Source organism: Pinus tabuliformis, chromosome 2_1 (genome assembly GCF_031772625.1).
Source record: "Pinus tabuliformis cultivar Carrire ecotype Pingquan chromosome 2_1, CPIR1, whole genome shotgun sequence".
Classification (NCBI taxonomy): Eukaryota; Viridiplantae; Streptophyta; class Pinopsida; order Pinales; family Pinaceae; genus Pinus; species Pinus tabuliformis.
Window position 1 is genome coordinate 465,525,497 of NC_142299.1, and position 22,184 is coordinate 465,547,680.

A 22,184-nucleotide genomic window follows, 5' to 3' on the forward strand; every position below is an offset into this window, starting at 1 on the left:
TATAGCGCAGCAAGGAGAGGCTTTAACGTTGTCCAAGATCACTGTTTCAGGAAGCCCTAATGATGACCCTAATTCTGTCCTAAAGGAGGAGACACATTCACTATCTTAGAAGTGCCATTGTGCCCTAAATGCAGGGCTTACTAGAGGCCTAATCAACTGCCCTTATACACAGTCCCTTTGTGCCCTAATCTGCTGTCAAGAAGATACATACACAAATAAAAAAGGGTCTTTATTGTTGTCACAAAAGTCCCTAATACACAACCCTCCTAACCGCAGTTTGTGAGGTCCTAATCAGAAGGTTGAACCTAGTATTAGAACATGTTGATTTAGGTGACAGCGAGTTCTATCAAGGCTATTTGGGACGACGGATTGCACAAGGAGTTAGAGCCCTAATCTAGGGGTTGTTGGGTGAGTATAGGTGCTGGTGTTAGCCCTATACTCCTACATAGGACAACAACAAGGTATGCTAAGACACAAGGGACAACAATAAGGTATTGTAAGACACTTGGGACAACAACAAGGCATAGTAAGTTGTGACAGGACAACAGCTAAACAATGGGACAGGAAGAATGGCCGTGTCACCAACGACATGGACAACATAGCAAGCATGGACAGCATGGCAAGCATGGTGCTGCAAGCACATGAGACATGTTGTATGACAACACGGTTCAGCATACCACATGGGACAATAGTTTGGCAACATGATGCAACTATAGCAGATGGGACAACTAAGGCAACATGGTACAACAATGGCACATGGGACATCAGTGCAGCATAAGGTGCAACATTATGATGTGTACAACATGGTCAAGAGGTCCGACATTGTGATGATGGGTGCAGCATGGTGCAGCACGGTGAGGTGCGACATGATGACAAGATGCAGCACAATGATAGGTGAAGGAGTCACCTTGGAGAATCAGTTGAAGCAACATGTCTTCAACTGATCTCATGTATCATCTTCTTAGAGATGATCTATGCTCTTATCTAGATAAGTCAAAGTGTTGACTTCTGTTGTAAATGTACTATCCTTCTCTCTTTCTCTGCTGAACTATTGAAGAACATATAAGAAGAATTGATCAAGGGTTTCCCCACATTAGGGTTTCTTCGTGGTTTGCGCCACATCTTGTGTCGTCTTGTCTTGGCTTGTTTTCTGCGATTTATGTTTATGTTCTATCTGCAATTTACTTTAATGCTGATGTGACTGCTACTCTGGAGAAGATATTGAGCTAACTGTGAAAATTGAAATAAATTGCTCTAAGCATAGAACATACCTAAAATTAACACTGTCACACCCTCCCCTCCATCAGATGCACATGGTCCTCAAGCTATTAGAACTTTGCAGCCCACTTTAGATGACCATTGGAAGAAAGAATTGAGGGAGACTGCTTGTGATTACATATGTAGATGGTGGTATGATGCTGATATCCCCTTCAATGCTTCCTGTTCACCATATTATGAGCCTATGTTTGATGCCATACATGCTGCTGGAAAAGGCTTCAAAGGCCCTACTATGCATGAGATAAGGGGGTATTGTTTGCAGAAAGAAATTGTCTCCATTAATGAGTATTTGAAATATTTCAAGGACTCATGGGCAAGAACAGGATATACCATCATGTCAGATGGATGGATTGATCAAAGGAATCGTACCATCATAAACTTTCTTATTTTCTGCCCACAGGGAACCATGTTTCTAAATCAGTTGATGCATCTAATAGGGTGAAAGATGGACAATTATTGTTTCAGCTATTGGATGAGGTTGTTGAGGAGGTGGGGGTGACTAATGTTGTTCAAGTCATCACAGATAATGCCTCTAACTATGTTCTTGCTGGTAAATTGTTAAAGGAAAAACACAAAACCATATTTTGGACCCCATGTGCTACACATTGCATAGGCCTCATGCTTGAGGATATTGGCAAATTATATTGGGTCAAAAACATTGTAGATCATGCCAAAAGAATAACAAAATTTATCTACAATCATTCATGGATTTTGAGCCTTATGAGGAGACACACATGGGGCAGGGATATTATTACACCTGCCATCACTAGACTTGCTACTCATTTTTTGACATTGCAATCTATTCTTTCACAACATAGAAACTTGCAAAAGATATTTTCCAGTGATGAATGGAATCAAAGCTAGTGGTCTCACAAACAAGATGGCAAAGAATTGAAAAAGAAAGTTAATGAAGAAATATTTTGGAGAAAGGCAACAGAGATTGTGAAGGTTGCTGAGCCACTGATTAAGGTGTTGCGGTTGGTGGATGGGGAAATATTGGCTATGGGCTTCATTTATGAGGCTATAGATCAAGCAAAGGAGCAAATAAAGAGGGCATACAAGGATAAAGTGGCTAAGTATGAGCCCTTTTTGGCAATCATTGATGAAAGATGGAACAATCAACTCCATTGCCCTATACATGCAGCTGAGTATTTTTTGAACCTAGGGTATCATTATAAAGCTCTGGTGGCAGGAGCTTTGAGGGGGGAGGTTAGAGATGGATTGATTGACTGCATTGATCGCATGATCCCATTGGAGTGTGATCATCTGGAGATACACTGATAGGTCACAACCTTCAACAAAGCCACAGGTACCTTTGGGAAGAACCTAGCAAAGATTGCAAGGGAAGTAGATGAGCCAAGTAAACAAAAATTTCAATTTTCAAATTCTTAATACTTATTTCAAATGGTGGGAGGCTTTTGGTAGCCATTTTCCTCAATTGCAGAAGTTTGCAATCCGTATTTTGAGTCAAAATTACAGTTCTAATAGGTGTGAGCGCAATTGGTCTGTCTTTGAAAGGATTCACACAAAGAAGAGAAGTCGTTTGGATAAAAAACGGTTAAATGATCTAGTCTATGTCCAATACAACCTTTGGCTCAAACACAACCAATTGCTGAACAAAAAATCTTATTCAGATCCCATTGTGTTGGAAGACATTGATCCAACATCAAATTGCGTAGTGGAGAGTCATATAGCAGAGTTTGATTCTGATATCTTGATTTGGATTTACAAGTGGAGGCATCACTCGAACATAATGTTTAGTTGAATGCAGATCCACTTGTACCATCCTCAGGGCCAGCCCCAAGTCCTCCAGTTGCTGGCGCTTCCTTTGCTCAGCCATGATAGAAGCACATATCTCGTCTATCTCAGCTTGCAGCTGCTGCATAAACTGCTAGTGCTACCACTTCTACAGTTGTAGTTGGAGATGATGATGATGAGGAGCCATGGACTTCCTTGTTTGACTCTAATTCAGAGGTTGAGCCAAATGATGTTGACTCCTCCAGCAATAGCCAGTAGTACTGATCACAATTTACTTTTGTTGTAGAGGCCATTTCTAGCCTCCTTGGTTATGCGTTTTTGTTTTGATCTCTATATCATGTATGTATTAGACAGTGCACTACGTGCCATTTTGATATAATGGATTTATTCATGAGCCTACTTTGATCACATGTTGTCTTCTCTCTGTATTCTAATGCTATGAGTTTGAAAAAATGAATGAGCCGGCCGAGTCAATACCGAGTCGGAGTTGGAATCAGAGTTTTAAAACATTGCTCCCTAGTGAGACAATTTGGGGAGCTCAATTCAGAACATCCATTGGACATCATTGCAGTAGTTTACTCAGGAGTCAGCAATGCACATTTCTTGAGCGCAAAGGTATTTTTCTAGAGCACATTGTGGGAACACACATGGGTAAGAGGCTTTGGGCTTTTGCAGGGATTTTTCTTATTGTTAGACTGGAGTTTGAACAACGATTTGCTAGGCTGGATTGGAGGTTATTACCTAGGTCGATTTTTCTATCTTTTGGTAGGGGCGCAACAACTATTTGACCAAGCGTTGCGCAGGGGTTTAAAGACATGGAGCCGAGAGAGATAAGGATTTGAAGATCGTAGGTATTTCTCAGTGGAGAATTTAGCAGGAGCTGGAAGAAATTTCCTGTGGTAGATTTGGGCATAATTCAGTAGTATCAAAATTGTGGGGTATTTTCTGGCCAGATTGGGCAATTCACACTTGTTGGGGGTTACCGGGGGTTGGTGGATTCATCCCAAGCACTTTTTGGGTTTTTTTGGGTTTATTGAGAGGAGTCTCCAACGAATATTATAGAATTTTCCGGGCGATATTTAGGCCTGAAATCCACATTCTTATAGCAGGGAGAATTGCTAGTTAGCTAAGGAATTTGCATCACTTGGTGGGCTCAATTTTCACTTGGAGTTGGGCCAAACCATTTTGTTGATCAGTGGTTGTCATTGATGTCAATCCAAGCAACACCATGGGCTAACTCGATTTTGCATGGGCATTTTAACTTGACAACTTACTCTATTTTGAGTTAAAGATCTTCTCGATGGATTCTACTTGTCGAGATGTTTCCGTTGATATATGGTATGCCTCCCAGTTCTTCACAGGTTGAGAGTTATCTGCGTTTGAAGTTAGTAACCCTAGTTAGTGGGCTAAAACCCTATGGGGTTGTGGCATGTCACTCATAATTGATTGTCATCATTGAATAGTTAATAATTAATAAATTCTTTTTGCTCCTAAAATCCCTCCAACGTTCACTTGTTGCCCTCTCAACTCAAGACATTCATATAAATAATGACCCTCTTATCCTCCTCTAGTAGGGATTTTGTGGCTTCAAACAGGTCATCATGGCATTTTCGCTCTAACTTCTTCTTCTTCTTTTTTATTATCTGCAAAGCTTAAATTAAAACCCATTTGAGCCAAAATCTTGATGAACCTCGTGACCAAATTTCAGACCTTGGTTCGCTATATTTTCAGAGATATTATTTTAGGAAGTTAGGGTTTTGCAAGCTCTCGAATTCCATGTCAAACATGTGATGTTGAGAAAATCGTGATAACTCTCTCTAAGCATTGGAATCAAATTTCGTAAATAGTCACAGAAAGAGGACAAACTGTAGTTTGTTGAGTAGCGTTTTCAGGGCCGAAGGTCCCAACAATGAGACGTGGCACTTCGTGCAAATTCGCTCTACTGAACCAGAGTATAATCAGGTCATCGTGGGAGATTGGGCATAACTCTTTCTTGAAGAATCCAATCTTGATCAGACTTGTGGGGTTGGAAAGAGGACTCAGAGGGCTTCCACAGGACGAAATTTTTGACCATGGAGATCCGAAATTACATAGATACAATAGATTCAATATCGAGCTCCTAGAAGGCAAGAAAAAGCATGCATTCAGGATCAACGCGGAAAGGACCACACGTCAACAGTCAAGGGTAAGTCTCATACAGCAAGGTATGTATGATTAGTGTTTACACTTGAATTTTGAGTATCATCTTTGACATATATTTTTGCAGGATAACGTAAGTATATACAGTGTCTCGGTTATATCTCTATGTCTCTATATGTCACAGTTAGTTTTGATACCACATTTCGGATGTCATATTCTTGATACTACACATTTGATGCTACATATTCTTGATGGTACACCAATTCTGCTAAATCTATATGATGTTGTAAGTTCATGTTACTTGTCTTGTCATAGTTGATAGAATGGTCTATGTTCTTGTACTTAGAACTTAGTCCATCACAAGTATAGTGTTTGTCATCAGTTTTTATTGTATATATCTTTAGGTCAGTTTTGGATATAGTCTTGCATAGAGTCCATGCCTATATCAAGAGTGGGAGTCTTTGTCTACTGCTGCAACAAGTCAACAACAAAAGTGACAAGCACACTTCAGGTATGCATTGTAATTTTAATTTGTATTTATTCATTATTATGCACTTACATGTGTTTTGCAGGTAGAGGTAAGTTGAAGGGTATTTCCTTTTGTTTTGGGATTGGTTTCGCTGGGAAAATTTTGCATGCTGGTAGAAGAAGATTCAGGTACAACTTCAAGGAATAATTCAAGAGAAGAAGTATCAAATCAAAGGAAGCATTGCAGCGGGACATCCTTTGAAGACATGGCAGCCATCCGTATATTGTGAAGAAGTGTCAAGGCCAAGAGTCATCATTGTAAAGTTGTAAAATAGTCATTTGTCAAAATGTGTTATCATTATTGTAAAAGAGTCAATCTGCCTAGAGTTGAAAAGGCATTATTGGGAGGTATAGGAGTCTATGTTGAGATGATGTCATGGTTGGGTTGCAGGTCATAGGGTGATTGGGTGTTTGGTCAAAATCATTGTAAATCATATTGTATCATAGATCGTTGTTCGTGGTATGGGAATCCACACTCTTGTCTCATTTCAGTCATTATAGGGTGGCAAAGAGGTGCTAGGCTGGTGCATGAAGTCGCCTATAGGTTGGAGCTTGTGAACACTTCAGGGTGGTAGGTTGGTCTAGGATGTTGGGACATCCATTCAATTGATTACTAAAGAAACCAGGGTGTTGGGGTGTCCTTCCAGTGGGAGCTGAAGAAGAATGCTTTTCTAGAATTCTAGGAATTTATTGCTTGTGACATTGGGAAAATCGTGATAATCTCTCTGAGCATTGTATTCAAATTTCGTAAATAGTCACAGAAAGAGGACAGACTGTAGTTTGTTGAGTAGGGCTGAAGGTCGCAACAACGACACGTGGCACTTCTTACAAGTTCGCTCTACTGAATCAGTCTATAATCAGGTCAATCCTGCTACACATCAATCCTGCTACAATCGCCATGGAGAACACATCAATCCAGGCCTCACAGGAGAACACATCAATCTTGCTACAATCGCCATGGAGAACACATCAATCCAGGCCTCACAAGGGAACACATCAATCCTGCTACAATTGCCATGGAGAACACATCAATCCAGGCCTCACAGGAGAACACATCAATCCTGCTACAATTGCCATGGAGAACACATCAATCCAGGCCTCACAGGAGAACACATCAATCCTGCTACACTGGAGAGCGAATCATCCTGTTCCACAAGAAAGCGAATCATCTTGTCCCACAAAAGAGCAAATCATCTTGTTCCAGTGCACACCACCAGGGGAGGGTGAGTCACCCTGTGGTCGTATGTTTCTCCAGTAAGAACCGCAATCCCTCAGATCTCCCAGAGCTCAATGTATGCAACATGCAGGACCCTTGTACAAGGGTTTCTTGAAGACTCCAAGTCGTTTGGGAAAATCACAGATTAGATCTTTCCTCGGGGCTTTGACAAGGTGTATCGACTTGTACATCATCTTAATGCGATGGAGCCTCCTTGCTCATCGACTTACCATATCCCAGATGATGTCTATTTGCTAGAGCAATCGACAAATACGAGATTCCTCAATGATCGAATCCCACCTCTGGTTGTTATAGAGAATCACAGTGGTATGTGTTAAAACAGCTCACTAAAGAGCTTCCCTAACCAGGTAGCTTCATACGAGATCATACTCATAGACATGTATCTGGTCTCGGCGGTGCTTATGGCAACCGACTTCTGCTTCCTGCTCATCCATTATATCGAAGCAGGATCCAAAGAGAAACAACACTAAAAGTGCTCCAGTGATCCTCCACATTCCCTGCCTAATCAACATTCGAATAATCATGCAGTTTCATATTTCCGGCAGTGTATCTCAATCCATGAGAGATTGTGTCCTGAAGACATCTCAGAAGATTCTTAGCACCAATCTAGTGAGGCTCAACCAAATATGAGCTCACAATGCTAACTACAAAACATATGTTCGGACGGAGGTTCACCAAGAACATCAATGCGAATGAGTTTTTGAAACTCAGAGGCATTTCCCAAATCGGGTCCAACATCACTACCATATAAATTCTGAAAGTTAAGATCCTCGAGGTAGTCACAGGTTTGCAGTCCATCATACCAAATCTTTTCAGAATCTTCACAAATTTTCCTTGAGATAGGAAAATTTCCCTTGGCTTCTGCCACACTTCAAGTCTTTGGTTCTTCATTTCAAATTTAGAAGCCAACTCTCTCTTACATTTGTGAATGAGAGGGTATGCACCTGTTAGAAAGAGGTCATCCACATACAACGCCAATATGAGAGGCATGTCATCTTCAACCTTAAGGTAAAGGTTAGGGTCGGCTTCACTCCTAGTGAATCTCAGCTTCATCAAGTAGCTATCGATCCTCTCATACCATGCTCGGGGTGCTTGCTTCAGCCCATAGAGAGCCTTCTTCAACCTGCATACATGAGATTTTCAATCATAAATCTCAAATCCTTCGGGTTGCTCCACATAGACCTCTTCTTTGATCGAACCGTGCAAGAACGTGGTCTTCACATCCATCTGATGTATGTTCCATCCTTGTGAAGCCACAAGGGCTATGATCAAGCGGATGGTCATATATCTGGCAACAGGTGCAAATATCACATCATAGTCTATACCTTCCTTCTGGGAGAAACCACGAGCAACAAAATGAGCCTTATACTATTCCGTACTTCCATCTGTTGCAACTTTATCTTGTAAAACCATTTGGAAGTAACAATTGTCTTGTCTTGGGGTCTGGGAACTACTTCCCAGACGTCATTCTCCATAATAGACTCATATTCTTTAGTCATAGCATCCTTCCATACTTGATGCTTGACGGCATCTGAGAATGATGAAGTCTCATTTTGTATGATCGTGCTCATGATGATCAAGTATCCCTAATACCTGTTAGGTTTCTTACTTTCACGGAAGGTTCCTCGGGGTGCAGCATGTCCTTCAGCATCATCAAGTATCCCCCTAAGCCATGAAGGCCTCTTCCTAGAAGAAGAAGGCTCAGGTGGATAAATAGGATCCATGGGTTTCTCCACATCAGGCATTGTTACATCATCTACCGATAGAGATAGCTTCCACAATCGTATGGTTCTTCCTTTCTGCCACACCATTTTGCTCAGGAGTATGTGGTGTAGTAGTCTCCATCTTAATGCCAGCCTCAGATATGCCTGAGTGAACCAACTGTAATATATCGGAGGTCTTGCTTTGACTTGAGGGGAATGGTCCCCTTTTGAGCTTTCCTTCAACACATCCTGGACATACACCTTCTTTCTCTACTCGGAATTCGAGCATCCCTGTCACCATTTGTATTACATCGAGTAGAGCTCTATAATGAAGGGGGGAAAACCTCCGATGCCAAAGTTCAGACTGAAGAGATGTGTCATAAGACATGACACCTAGCGTACTTTCATCGACTTGATATAATGAATCAACACAAAACCCAAGAGTAAAGGCATCTTTAACATTATTTTTCCATATACGTACCTTGCCATTGCTGAAGGTTACCTTGTAGCCTTTGTCTTCCATTGCCGAGATGGACACCAGGTTCTTTTTGAGGTCAGGTGCATTTAATACATCCTAGAATTTCTAGCCTTCTTGAATGGTTGTCCTCTTCCTTGATTCCCAACTCTCTTCTTACCTTTTCTATTGAATTTGTCATTCCTTTGGTTGCTATCAGAGGGATTTTGATCATCGTCGTGGTGTGAGTCCTTTCTATCAGGGCACTCCCTTGCATAGTGACCTGCTTTATCGCAAATGTAACATCGTCCTTTTCTTCCATCCTTAGGTCCAGCCTTTCGTTTTGATTTAGTCCCGAAATTATTTCTTTTCTTAGCATGAGAAGAAAAGGCAGCAGGAGGACCTTTAGGCATGGGCATTTCTTGCTCTTCTACCCTTGTTTCTTCTTGAATGCATCTAGCCATTAATTCCTCGAAACCAGGAATTATATTATTGTTCAGAAGAGTAGTACTGAACACGTACCATTCGGATGGTAATCCTCCAAGAGTCGTGAGTGCCATTTCTCTGTCAGTAATAGTGTCCCCAATAGATAGGAGATCTTTCTTGATCTCGGTGATTCTTAAGAAGTATGCTTGCATACTCTCATCTTTACCCTTTTTTATTTCCCTTAGTTTATTTCTAAGAAACAAAACTTGATTTGCATCATTAACTTTAAATATACTCACCAGTCTATCGTAGATTTCCTTGGAGGTGTCTAGCTCAGAGATGTAGGCCACCAAGTGCTTGTCGATAGAGTCCCGGATGATCTTCTTTGTTTTGACTTCTCCGTTTTTCCATTTGTTCTAGGTAGCAGTGGATGCATTTGATGGAGGCTCAACAATATTGCCTCTTACATGGTCCAGCACTCCTTGATCTTCTAGGGTTAGATCGATAGACATCTTCCATCCGTGATAGTCAACTTTTTCATGGAGCTTGTCTTTGGCAGGAAAAAGTGTTGAGGAACCCATAGTTCTTCTAGGATAGCCTTGCCAATCTTCTCTTCGGTGATTGCTCTTGCTCGGGCTTTGTCTTCACCTCAGCTCTGATACCATGTTTGATTATGGTATGTTCTATGCTTATAACAATTTTTTTTTTTTCTTATTATATTCCATAGATTAGCAATCACATGTACATAAAGAAAAGTGCAGATAGAACCAGTGTAGATAATATCGGCGAAATATCGCCGAATAGCGTAAATATCGCGATATTTTTGGCGAATCAAAATATCGCCGAAAAAATATCGCGATATTTTCAGCTCCCAAAAATATCGCGATATTTCCGAGATATCAGCGATATATCGGCAAAATATCGCGCAATGATAGAAAATATAGCCGGGCGTGTTTTGCCGCGGCTAGAAAAAGGAAAACTTGGTTTTTTTTCCTTCATTTTTGTTTCTGAGTGTTGGAGAAGGAAGGAGAAGAGTTTTGTGGTGGTTGTCAAGGAAGGTTTGAGGATAAAACAACGATTATCACCACCAACTAAGATTTTTTTGTGGATCAAAGATTGAAGAATAGTGAGACAAACTTCATTTCTTCCATTAACAGGTATGTTCTTAAAAACCCCTATGTTAATGATTTTTTCATAGATTTAGGTTTATGCTTGCTTGCTTCTTTGCCTACCAACATTTTGTTTCTTTGTTTTCTTTCCATTTGCTATGATTTTCATGCCCATGAGTCAATGCAAGGGTTTTCTCCATATTTGGACAGCAAGCTTCATTTTTTTTTTCAACTTTCTTATGCACCCCCTCTTATTGCCATTTTTCATTCACATTGCAAAATGCAAATAATGTAGTATTTTTTTTTGAATGAGGTGGTTATTACTTATTATTTTTTCATTTTGTGTTGGGGGGTTTAATGCCAATTTTTTGTCTTTTTTGTGCCCTAGGTTTGAATTAGTTCACTACAAATGTCAAATATGCCAAAAGCCTTGGACCCATTTTGGGAGTATGGGGAAGCTGTTGGTGGGGCAAATCAGGCATATATATCATGCAACTTGTGTGGGACCAAGATGCCAAGAGGGGTTACACGATTGAAATACCATCTGGCTAGACTCTCTGCATATGATGCAGATGTAATGCCTTGTGTGGTTTCTAGTGTAGAGGTTACACAAAAAGCTCGTGAAGCAATTGCTGAACAAGACAGTAAGAAAGCTGCTAGAGAGAGGCCAATGGTCTCAGATAGATAGCTGCTAGTTTTATTTGTTTTGCAACTTTTGCTACATATAAGTTTATAACACATGATGATGAAATACTTTTAAAGTTTTATATATGTGAACTTATTTTGTTTGAGTCCTTGATTGGACAATTATCACTATCAGGGATCAACAGGATATGTGATGTTATTTTGTTTGAGTCCTTGATTGGACAATTATCAGGGATCAGCAGGATTTGGTATCGCCTTTGAAGTTTGATGTATCATTTCTATTTGACATCATATATATCAGTGCCTTCTTCATATTTATGTGCCAATGTGTTAGTTCATGTTGTTATTGCTTTATATGTTTAGAAATCTAAAAAAAAAATGAATATATTATGCATTTTTTATGCTTGCCGATATTGCCGATATTTTGCTGATATTTTCGCTGATATTGCTGATAAAATATTTTCTGGACCCTTGCCGATATTTTGCCGATACCGATATTTTCAACACTGGATAGAACATTAAACGATCGACAGAAAACAAGCCAAGACAAGAGACACAAGATGTGGTGGCTAGCCAGGGACAAACCCCACAATGTGTGGGGAAACCCTTTGATCAAATCTTCTTTTATCTTCAATAATTCAGCAGAGAGAAATAGTACAATAAATCTGATTTATATCAGTGGTAGCAAACCCTAGATTAGTAGCATCAGCATTAGCAGCTTCATCATCAAAACTAGGGCAGTCGATATCTCACAAACCAACCGTCGGATCGGCTTGATTCCACCACCAAAAGTTGTAGCCTTCAGAGGAGGTTCAGATGAACCTACAGCACAGATCAGAAGAGGAGGTTTGATGGTCCACGCTGGTCAAAGTTTGGATCTGTAGTTGCAGCTTTAGTTTCAGCAGCTTTCGGCTTCACGTGTGAGAGAGAGACCCTTTTTTGCGCAGTAAAGAAGAGACTCTTTTCTGCGCAGTAGAGAGAGAGAGAGATGTGATGAGATGAGTGAGTGCAAATGAGGAAAAGTCCTCCTGTATTTATACACAACGTTAATGTTTGAATAGATGCGACTGTTGGGCTTTTGAGCCTACATGAGTTGTAGGTCGGCTTGATAATAATTTCATAATCAAAATAAATTCATATCTCCATAAATACTGATAGGAATCGGATGATCTTTAGATCAATCCTACACCTCTCGACGAGAGGAATCTAATAAAAATATTATTAGCCATGAATAAGATGACGCACATGAAGTTTGGCCCTAGTTGCCAATTTAATAGAACACTTCAAGGTGGTAGGTTGGTCTAGGATGTTGGGGCATCCATTCAGTTGACTACTGAAGAAACCAGGGCATTGAGGTGTCCTTTCAGTGGGAGCTGGAGAAGAATGCTTTTCTAGAATTCTAGGAAGTTGTGCTTTTATTTCAGTTGGGGTTGACGATTAAAGAATTTTTTAGAAAAGCGTTCGGTGGTTTTTGAACCTGAGGGGGTTTTCCACCTAAAATTCTTGTGTCTACTGTGTTCTTTTATTTACTGTTATTACTGCATAAACAATAATAATAATTGAAGATTAACTAATGCTCTGAAAAGATTTAAAAGTGTTAACTGCTAAGGAACACTGATTCACCTCCCCTCTCAGTATTTCCAACACATTTCTGGGTTTTTCTGGGTTTTGGGAGAGGAGTTCAGAGCTAAATTTTTAGAGCGTTCTGAGGAGTATTCAACCCTAATATCAACATTCTAGCCAACAAATAGTAGATTATTTCTGGATAGTGCACAGATCACTTCGGGACCATTTCTACCACTTGGGTTCGGGGCATTTTACCAAGTTCTACTCAACTTGCATAGCAAGCCCAGGGTTCCAAAATTTCAGCTCAATTTATGTACCATTTTATCATAAAATTAATAAAATGGCTCAGATTGTGTTGTTGGACATTTTGATGTTTTAATTGTGTATGAGTTCCAGTTTATTTATTGTTCTTAGTCCATTGCCTGGTATTAGCTGTTAAATTCCAATTAGGAATATTATAGTGGCATTAAAGCCATGATCTTGGCTAGTTGTGGTATTAAAGCCATGACTTAAGCCAACTGATGACAAGACCAGAATAAAAAACTAAGAAATCATGGGATCCAAAGAAAGGTTGAAATCAAACAACATGGCAGTAACCTTGAATAAGATGATTAGGATGCAACAAATGATGATTGATGGTGGGAAGCAACTGCTTCATACCATAATTGGGAATCAAGACCGTTCTCAATTATACAACAAATCCATTATGCCCAAAATTATGGATGATGCATCAAGATGGCAAGACATGATTGCAACTGATGTGGAGTTATTGGCAGTAAATTGGAAGACATACCAATCATTGGGGCATGAAATTCAAGCGTCCCTCTCCTTTTGGGAGTTCTGTGAACTAACAGACATGCACAAATCAGTGGGAATTCAGTGGAATTATGTAAGGATGGTGAGGAGGATCAAGGAAAAAGATGAAAAAGTAGTTGAAGGGGCCATGGTTGGCAAGGAGATGATAATTGAGCATACACCCGTTGATGAGATGCCAATAGTTGATGAGGTCCCAGTGTTGTGATCGAGTTTTTAGGTGATAGCAACACACCATAGGTTGATGAGGTGCCGAGAGACATCTCCACCGTTGATGAGGAGCCGATAGGTATAGAGGCATCCAAATCTATTACAGAGCTTCGAGACGACAGTCACCTACAACTGACTGGTGAGGATGTTTTATATGATGGGTTGTTGGTGGAGGAGCAGTTGGAGGCTCAATTTGAGATAGTGATGGAGGAGGATGCGTAACCATCCTTAGGACTAGACATTGACGAGAGGCAACGCGCAAAGCACATGATGGGATTCCACCACAGTTTACTTTAGAGGCATTTTGACGGGGTCCACAACTATATTATCTCACCCTTATGCATTGGATGGAGAAAGGCAGAGTTTTCTAAACAGATCATAGGGGATGACTAGGTTCGCAGCAGCTAGCGACTTGAGTTGAGTATGGCACAACGTTAACATGGAGGGCTTGTCATGTACATAGGAGATTGTACATTTGATCCCTCCTTTGGGATTGGATGGCGAGAGGTACTGAGCTAGTACCTGAGGGAGCAAGTTAGGTGGTTGGCTACATCCATGGCCGCATTTTATCAGAGATTGTGGATTACTAGAGGAGTATGAAGGCTAGATTGTTGTTGGGATCCAGGTGGGAATCCTTGTCACAACATGGGCTTGGTTAGTGATGGTATTAGCAGTGTGATAGGTCCGATGACCGAACTCCCACAGACTTTCAAATTTCCATCAACACTAGTGTCAGGTTGGATTGACAGGGGGGCTGACAGACTCCGTGGGTTGTCCGGTGATGTTGGGCATGCATGGGACCATAGGATGTTCAACATACTTTGGCATGGGCTGTTCGGAGGAGGTGGCATTAACAAGCTATCAGACAAGGCATTATATGGAGACAATGCTCTCTTATTGGCATATTGGATGTAGGAGCTACTGAGGCTAGGTCGCTTAGGTCTACTAGGGCAGTTGAGGAGGTGTAACCCACATCATGGTGGATTCACTAGCAGAGCAGTGGATGCATTGACACATGTGGGATGGTCGAGGATGCAAGGTGGTGTGGTAGTTGGCGTAGGGGTCCAGTGGTGCACAGAGTCGTCTAAACAGAGTTAAGTGTTCTGCAGAGGAGCACAGAGGTGCATGGAGGAGTGCCGTAGTGTGTTGGATTTGTGTTGTGGAGTAGGAGGAGCGTCTCACATCGCATTGAGTACATGCGGGGAGTGACAAGTACAGTGACAGATGCAAGACACAAGACGATACAAGATGGTATAATAGTAGAAAGGGGTATCCAGTGGTGTACACGGACAGGTCACGATGTACAATGGCATGCCAAGGAGTGTGGGGATACTTGGTGGTATGCAGTGGCATATGGTGCGGCACAATGGACTCTTGGAGCGTTGCCTCCAAGGAGACTTATGGACAGGGACATTAGGGATACCATTGGGTGCAACTCACCTAGGATCGATGAGGACGTTGTTGAGCATCTGGGGACGTCATGTTCAACGGAGACAGGTCATCGATTGAGTTATCAACGGATTGGAGGTAAAAAGAGGGACACCCATAAGATTACTCTTCAGTATCCCTCCAGACTCTTCATCATACCCTTGGGGACTTACCCATCCATCACTCTCCAGTATTGCTTATAGTCGTAGAGCATTTGGTTGCTACCCCTTGATGCTCTCAATACAGACATCAAGACATGGGAGGCTCACCCTAGGCGTTGGATGAGACACAATGTGTCGTGGGAAGGAGGGAGACTCTCTAGTTGAGACATTTGGTGGGTGCATGAGATGACAGATATAGGCTTAGGGATGGTGTGGTTTACTGCCAAGGTAGCATAGAAAGATTCGGGGTTATTCGTTTTCAGGATCAATAGTGGACGAACGGAGAGAGAGGGATTCGAACCCTCGGTACGGATGATCCATACTACGGATTAGCAATCCGCCGCTTTGGTCCGCTCAGCCATCTCTCCAAGATCCGCAATATAATGAATATTGCGATTATTCAGTTGGATAAAGAAAAATCCAGTCAATCGTATTGTTCATTTCGTTAAAAATAGTTCTGTATCACTGATTTTTTCTGCTTTTCTTGGCCTGGCCGATGGCCAGCCAAGAAAAGCAGAAAAAATCAGTCATCCAGTGATGTTCCACCCCTGGGCTCACACTCAGGGAGGTGATTGCGAGGGAGCTACATGATGCAGTTTCGGCGAGACAGTGTGAGGCATTATATGAGCATGAGGTGTAGTGTATGGTAGACCTTGTCTACAGGTAAATGTTTAGACTCCAGGCAGTATCTAGGTGCGCTTTAAGGAGGTAGGATAACGGATTTAACTGTGTGGTCCAGTAGGAGCAAGGTAGATTGGCATGCGTGGGACAAATTCTTAATATTTGGGTTCCATCTATTAGATACATATAGGGCACAGAGGGGTCCCAATAGGTAGCAGTAAGTCACAATTGCAGGCAGGGAGGTTTGGGACTTGTGTATCTCTAGTATGGCTATGGGATCCAGGGATCCAGTTGATTGATAGGACACTCCATTCTATGATGAGCAGGATCATGGGATAGGGTGATCTAGTTCACCTTGGGTGTGACGCATGGGAGAACGATGAAACCTCCATTGTATGGCGAGGTATATTTATCCTGTTGCTGCCCAGGATTGAGATTGATAGTGGTTGGGTAGACATTGATATCATGTAGATGCCTGGGCAGGATAAGCTTGGCCTTTATAGATATTCCACCATCAAGTTTCAGGAGGGGAGGATACAGTCTGAGCATGATGGGAAGTTTGTCGTAGTCAAAGTGGCACAGCATTAACATGGTGGCACCCTTCTGAGCCTAGCATGAGATCTAGGTATAATAGGATTTGGCGGTTTAGCTACCCTCAGGTGTGAGCTGGTTTCTATAGGGGGAGATCATTCAAATCTTCCATTGGGTTCTAGTGATTCGCTGTTGACATTGGGAGTGTCACTAGTATGGCAGGATGTTCAACAGCGAGGAGTGGTTGAATGGCACATTTGGGACCCTGTCATTGGCTAGGCCAATGTTTGGAGCAATAGGATATTGCTTGAGGACAAGCAATTTTTGGCGGGGAGGACTGTAATGCTCTCAATTTTTGTGAGTGCAAAATTCATTGAGGAGTTTTGCCAATTTTTGGTGATATTAAATAAAAAGGAGAAAATATTAATTTGTGGGAGAAACATACAAATCGTTATTTTAATGAAGAATGATGGCAAAGTAATATTTTATTAGTGGAAGGTGGGGACCGCCAAGGGAGAGGGCTAGCAATTATAAATAGAGCTTGGAGGCCTCCATTTGGTATCTTTTGATTATTTGACAATTTACCACTAGTTCTCTTGAGCTGCTTAGCCAAGATAACCTGTGTTATTCAGCGCAAGGAATTTATGAGCTAGAATTCCACCCTCATTTCGGAGAACTTCGAGTGTCTCCCTAGTGAGGCAATTTGGGGAGCTCAATTCAAAGCTTCCATTGGACATCATTGCTGTAGTTTACTCAGCAATGCACATTTCTCGAATGCAGAGGTATTTTTGTGGAGCACATTGTGGGAGCATGCGTAAGTTAGAGGCTCTGGGCTTTTGCAGGGAATTTTCTTATTGTTAGACTGGAGTTTGGACAATGATTCGCCAGGCTGGATTGGAGGTTATTACCTGGGTTGATTTTTCTATCTTTTGGTAGGGGCATAAAAGCTATTTGACCAAGTGTTGCGCAAGGGTTTAAAGAAGTGGAGTCGGGAGAGATAAGAGCTGAAGATAGGAGGTATTTCTCAATGGATAATTTAGCCAGAGCTGGGAGAACTTCCCTATGGTAGATTTGGGCATAATTCAGTAGTATCAAAACTGTGGGGTGTTCTCTGGCCGGATTGGGCAATTCACACTTGTTGGGGGTTCTCCTTAGCTTGCATAACAAGCCCAGGTTCCAAAATTTCAGCTCATTTTATGTACTCTTTTATCATAAAATTAAAAAAATGTCTTAGATTGCGTTGTTGGACATTTTGGTGTTTTAATTGTGTATGAGTTCTAGTTTATTTATTGTTCCTAGTCCATTGCTTGGTATTCGCTGTTAAATTCCAATTAGGAATATTACACTGTCCCAGGCTGGATTGGAGGTTATTACCTGGGTTGATTTTTCTATCTTTTGGTAGGGGCACAAAAGCTATTTGACCAAGTGTTGCGCAAGGGTTTAAAGAAGTGGAGTTGGGAGAGATAAGAGCTGAAGATAGGAGGTATTTCTCAGTGGAGAATTTAGCCAGAGCTGGGAGAACTTCCCTATGGTAGATTTGGGCATAATTCAGTAGTATCAAAATTGTGGGGTGTTCTCTGGCCAGATTGGGCAATTCACACTTGTTGGGGGTTCTCCTTAGCTTGCATAACAAGCCCAGGTTACAAAATTTCAGCTCATTTTATGTACTCTTTTATCATAAAATTAAAAAAATGTCTTAGATTGCATTGTTGGACATTTTGGTGTTTTAATTGTGTATGAGTTCCAGTTTATTTATTGTTCCTAGTCCATTGCTTGGTATTCGCTGTTAAATTCCAATTAGGAATATTACACTGTCCCCTACTCCTCTATTGTTATTGGAGGGATGTCTGATCCTTGTCACCCATGGCAAGTTTTATTTGTTCCCAAGGGATTTCTGATCCTTGTCACTCATGGCAAGTTGTATCTGTTCCCTAGGCATGTCTGATCCTTGCCACCCATAGCAAGTAGTATATGTTGCCTATTCTCGAGTTTGAGACTTGATCGAGTATACCCCAATATGCATGCTACCCATAAGCTGGGCTTGTTGGGATCACCACCCATCTGGCCAATGGGTGAGGAGATTTGGGACCTGTCTGATTCTTGTCATTTATGACAAGTGGTATCTGTCGTCAGGATGCAAGGATTCTACCACTTGACTCTTGAGGGTCAAGGTGGGAAGATCAATAAACAATAGGTGTGTGTGATCCTTACCCCTTATGGTAAGTTGTATCTCTCTTATTGTCATTGGATATAGGGTGGCAAATTTATCCAATGTTCTACCAAGACTCCGGGACAAGGAGACGCGGGTGCGGGGAGACACACAAGGGGGACATGTGGGAGTACCCTCAAATTTTATTGAAATTTAGGGGGGACGTCGGGGTATATAATTTTTTTCCTTTTTAATATGTATATATATATATATATATATATATATATATATATATATTTCAAATTCATGATTCAATAGTGAAAGCATAAATAGAATCATTTATGCTTTCATCATTTATCATTCTAGAATCTAATTAGTACTAAGCAAAATAGACTATAATAGATACTGAAATCCAAAGACTGAAATATTAAATTGATATAACTAAAACTAAAAAACAATGGAGTGACGAGTCTAAAAGTCACTCTAAAGTACACAGAGGGCTTGGTGCTCTTGATTAAAGACTAATTCCATACCCTTGTACATGACAAAATGCAATGGAAACATTGCAATCCATCAAATCCTGAATTCGTGAAAAACTGTTAAGTCTGCTGGATTTTGAGTGAGATCTAAAATTCTACTTTCTCCATATTAAATCCAATTAGGCCGGAACTGCTCTCAAACATCTTGAGTCATTTCATGGTTATGTTAAAAATTTAAGTAAAAGGATGAAAATGAGTCACTTTTACTTTAAGAATTTAACATTACCATGAATTGCATAGCATTAGTAGGGAAATATGGTCAAATACTAGGTGTTCCCTGTGCGCATAGACCATTTTGAGGGTGGACGTCCAAGCGTCCCCCTTTTGGGGAGTCGCGTCCCCCACACTGGGGAAACGTCCTCCCCGCGTCTCCCCAAAAGGGGGACGTGGGGAAACGTTTCCCCAGACGTCCCCCCGACCCGAGTGCATGGGGTGCGCACACCCGACCCTAGGGGACGCGTCCCCGTGGAACACTAGATTTATCTCCGCTATGATGATTTTTCTTCTTTAGATCAAGAGTGCTCAGCAGATGACTAGAGATGAGCAAAGACAAGATATGATATGATACAACGATGATGATGACGAGACATCCGAGATGAGACTTATGATGTAGTCAGTAATTCCTACCTAGTTGAGAGTAAGTGTTGAAATTTGGTAGCTCAGTGATTCCCTTCTTGGGGAAGCCCTTCTCACCCTTAGGAGACCCTACTAGCCCTTGGAAGTATTGATTTACACATGGGAAAATATTATTTTGAATGTGGAACCATGACAACACAAAAAGTTCAAGTCGGTCTGGAAGAGAAAATTCGACCCCCAAGACCACATAAATAGACATCACTTGGCATCACTTGGAGGCATCATCACATATTCATCTCTTCGTCTCTTGGTTTGATTTGGTCTGAAATTGTAGGGTCCGAGTTCACACGTGCGAAGGAAAGAGAGTCAATCTGATTTCACTGTGTTGACTTTTTTGTTTTGGCTATCTTTAACCAGCATTGTCTTAGGGAGACTTTGTCTTGGTTTGACTGATTTTGGATCTGTTCTTGGAGGCCGAATTCAAAGAGAGATAGACCAAAACTTTCTGGGCACTTTGACCACCATTGACTGCAGGTTTGAGGCAGCTTTGACTACACATTTACTTTGACTTTGACCAAAGTTTTGAAGGCAGATTTTGTGACTTTTTTGACCGAGTTTGACTGAGGGAAGGAGGCCACATTGTTTGACTGGTTGACTGAACTCTTTGAGGCTGATTTGACCATTGACCATGGACTGGTTGTGCTACATTGACTGCTGTTGAGTTTGACTGGAATTGCAGAATTGAAGTTTGACCAGATTTGACTTTCATGCTCATATTTGATTGGATATTGGTTTTGACTTGATTGGTCAAGGCATTGACCCTTGACTTGTTATTGATGTACATGTACTATGTATCTCTCTTGAACATTTGATGACAATCTAATGGAATAATTTGGAAAGGGTTTCCCCCTTGTTGGGTTTTGTCCTTGGTCTTTGACCACATCTTTGTCTATTGTTCTTGGCTGTCTTCTATTGTGCATTTGGTTTAATGTTTTATCTACAATTTCTTACTGTTATTGGAAGATTGAAGATAATTGGATAAAGTGATTGCTATTGAAAGAAGAAATTGTCTAAGTGATTGTTACAGCATAGGACATTGGAAAATTAACACCTCCTTGTCTTTTAATAAGCTTGGCCCCATATGCTGTCCTTGGTGGCCCCCACTTTGCCTCCAAAATCACACTCCCTCTCAATTGGTGCACATTGCCTCCTTGGTGGCCTCCACATTGCCTCCCAAAATCGCAACTCTCTGTCTAGTGGTGCGCATGGCCTCCTTGTGGCCCCCACTTGAGTGTGGGTCCCACTCCACCCACATCTCCTAAGACTGCTGGCACAACCCCTAGAGTTTCTGCTAACCTCCTCAGATAGTAACTCAATAATTGGGGACATTACAGGTGGGTAGGATTTCTAGGAAGTTGACCTAGGCTTGCATCATTATTTGGATGTTGGTATTTCACAGGTGCAGATTTAGAAGGCAACAAGACTTATCCTTAAGGTTCATTGAGACTTTAGTCTTTTGATATTTTAAAAAAGATGGCAATCGTGAGAATACATAATAATATGTTATCATGTCATGAATGAATTGATTAAACACAGTAAAGAAAGTCAAGAGAGATGAGAAAAATTAACAAATCTTCACATTTAATAAGATTATTGGAACAAGCTTTGAAATATATCTTGAAAGCAAAACAACCAGTAGTTATATATCTATACAGAGACATTGTGCAAGTAAGTGGGAGCACACTTTGCACTGTGTGCATGTTCTCAAGACGAAATTCGTTTCACACAAACTGTGATTGTATATAGTGGCAAGGTGCAAGGATTTAAGAACAATAAAAGCATGGAGGCCAAGACATTATAATGGCTCTTTTTTTTTTAACTTATTTATCTGATTCAAAGCTGAATTTAGCCTGCAACCTGCATAGGATGGGCAGTTGCATATCTCATGATGATATCTTCCATCTTCAACAAAACTGAAATCAATGCAAATTATGTAGGTCTAGGCCAAAATCTAACATTTATATATTTGTTTCATAAAATCGTTAAAAAAATCTGTACCATTTCAATTCTGTTGGTTTTGCACCTATAGCAATTTTCTGCTTTTGTGATTGTATACATGCTTTAGTTTTTGATTTTTAGCCCTTGAATTCTTTTCCGTAAAGCATTCAAATTTGAAATATCGTTATTAATGTACTGCTCTTACTTCTTTCATTTGGTTTCAAAACAGAGACAGGAACATTAACAACATTGACGAAGTATTGACATTAAGAACGGACAAAAACCACAGGGACATTCAATGAGAAAGTGATATAT

The 22,184-nt window shown here is 40.9% G+C and overlaps 1 protein-coding gene across 2 annotated transcripts in view; it reads left to right on the forward strand.

Annotated features, from left to right (window-relative positions):
- LOC149200939 (shikimate kinase 3, chloroplastic-like) overlaps nucleotides 1–22,184 on the forward strand; it is a 302,762-nt gene that overhangs the window by 202,159 nt on the left and 78,419 nt on the right. The window lies entirely within an intron of this gene.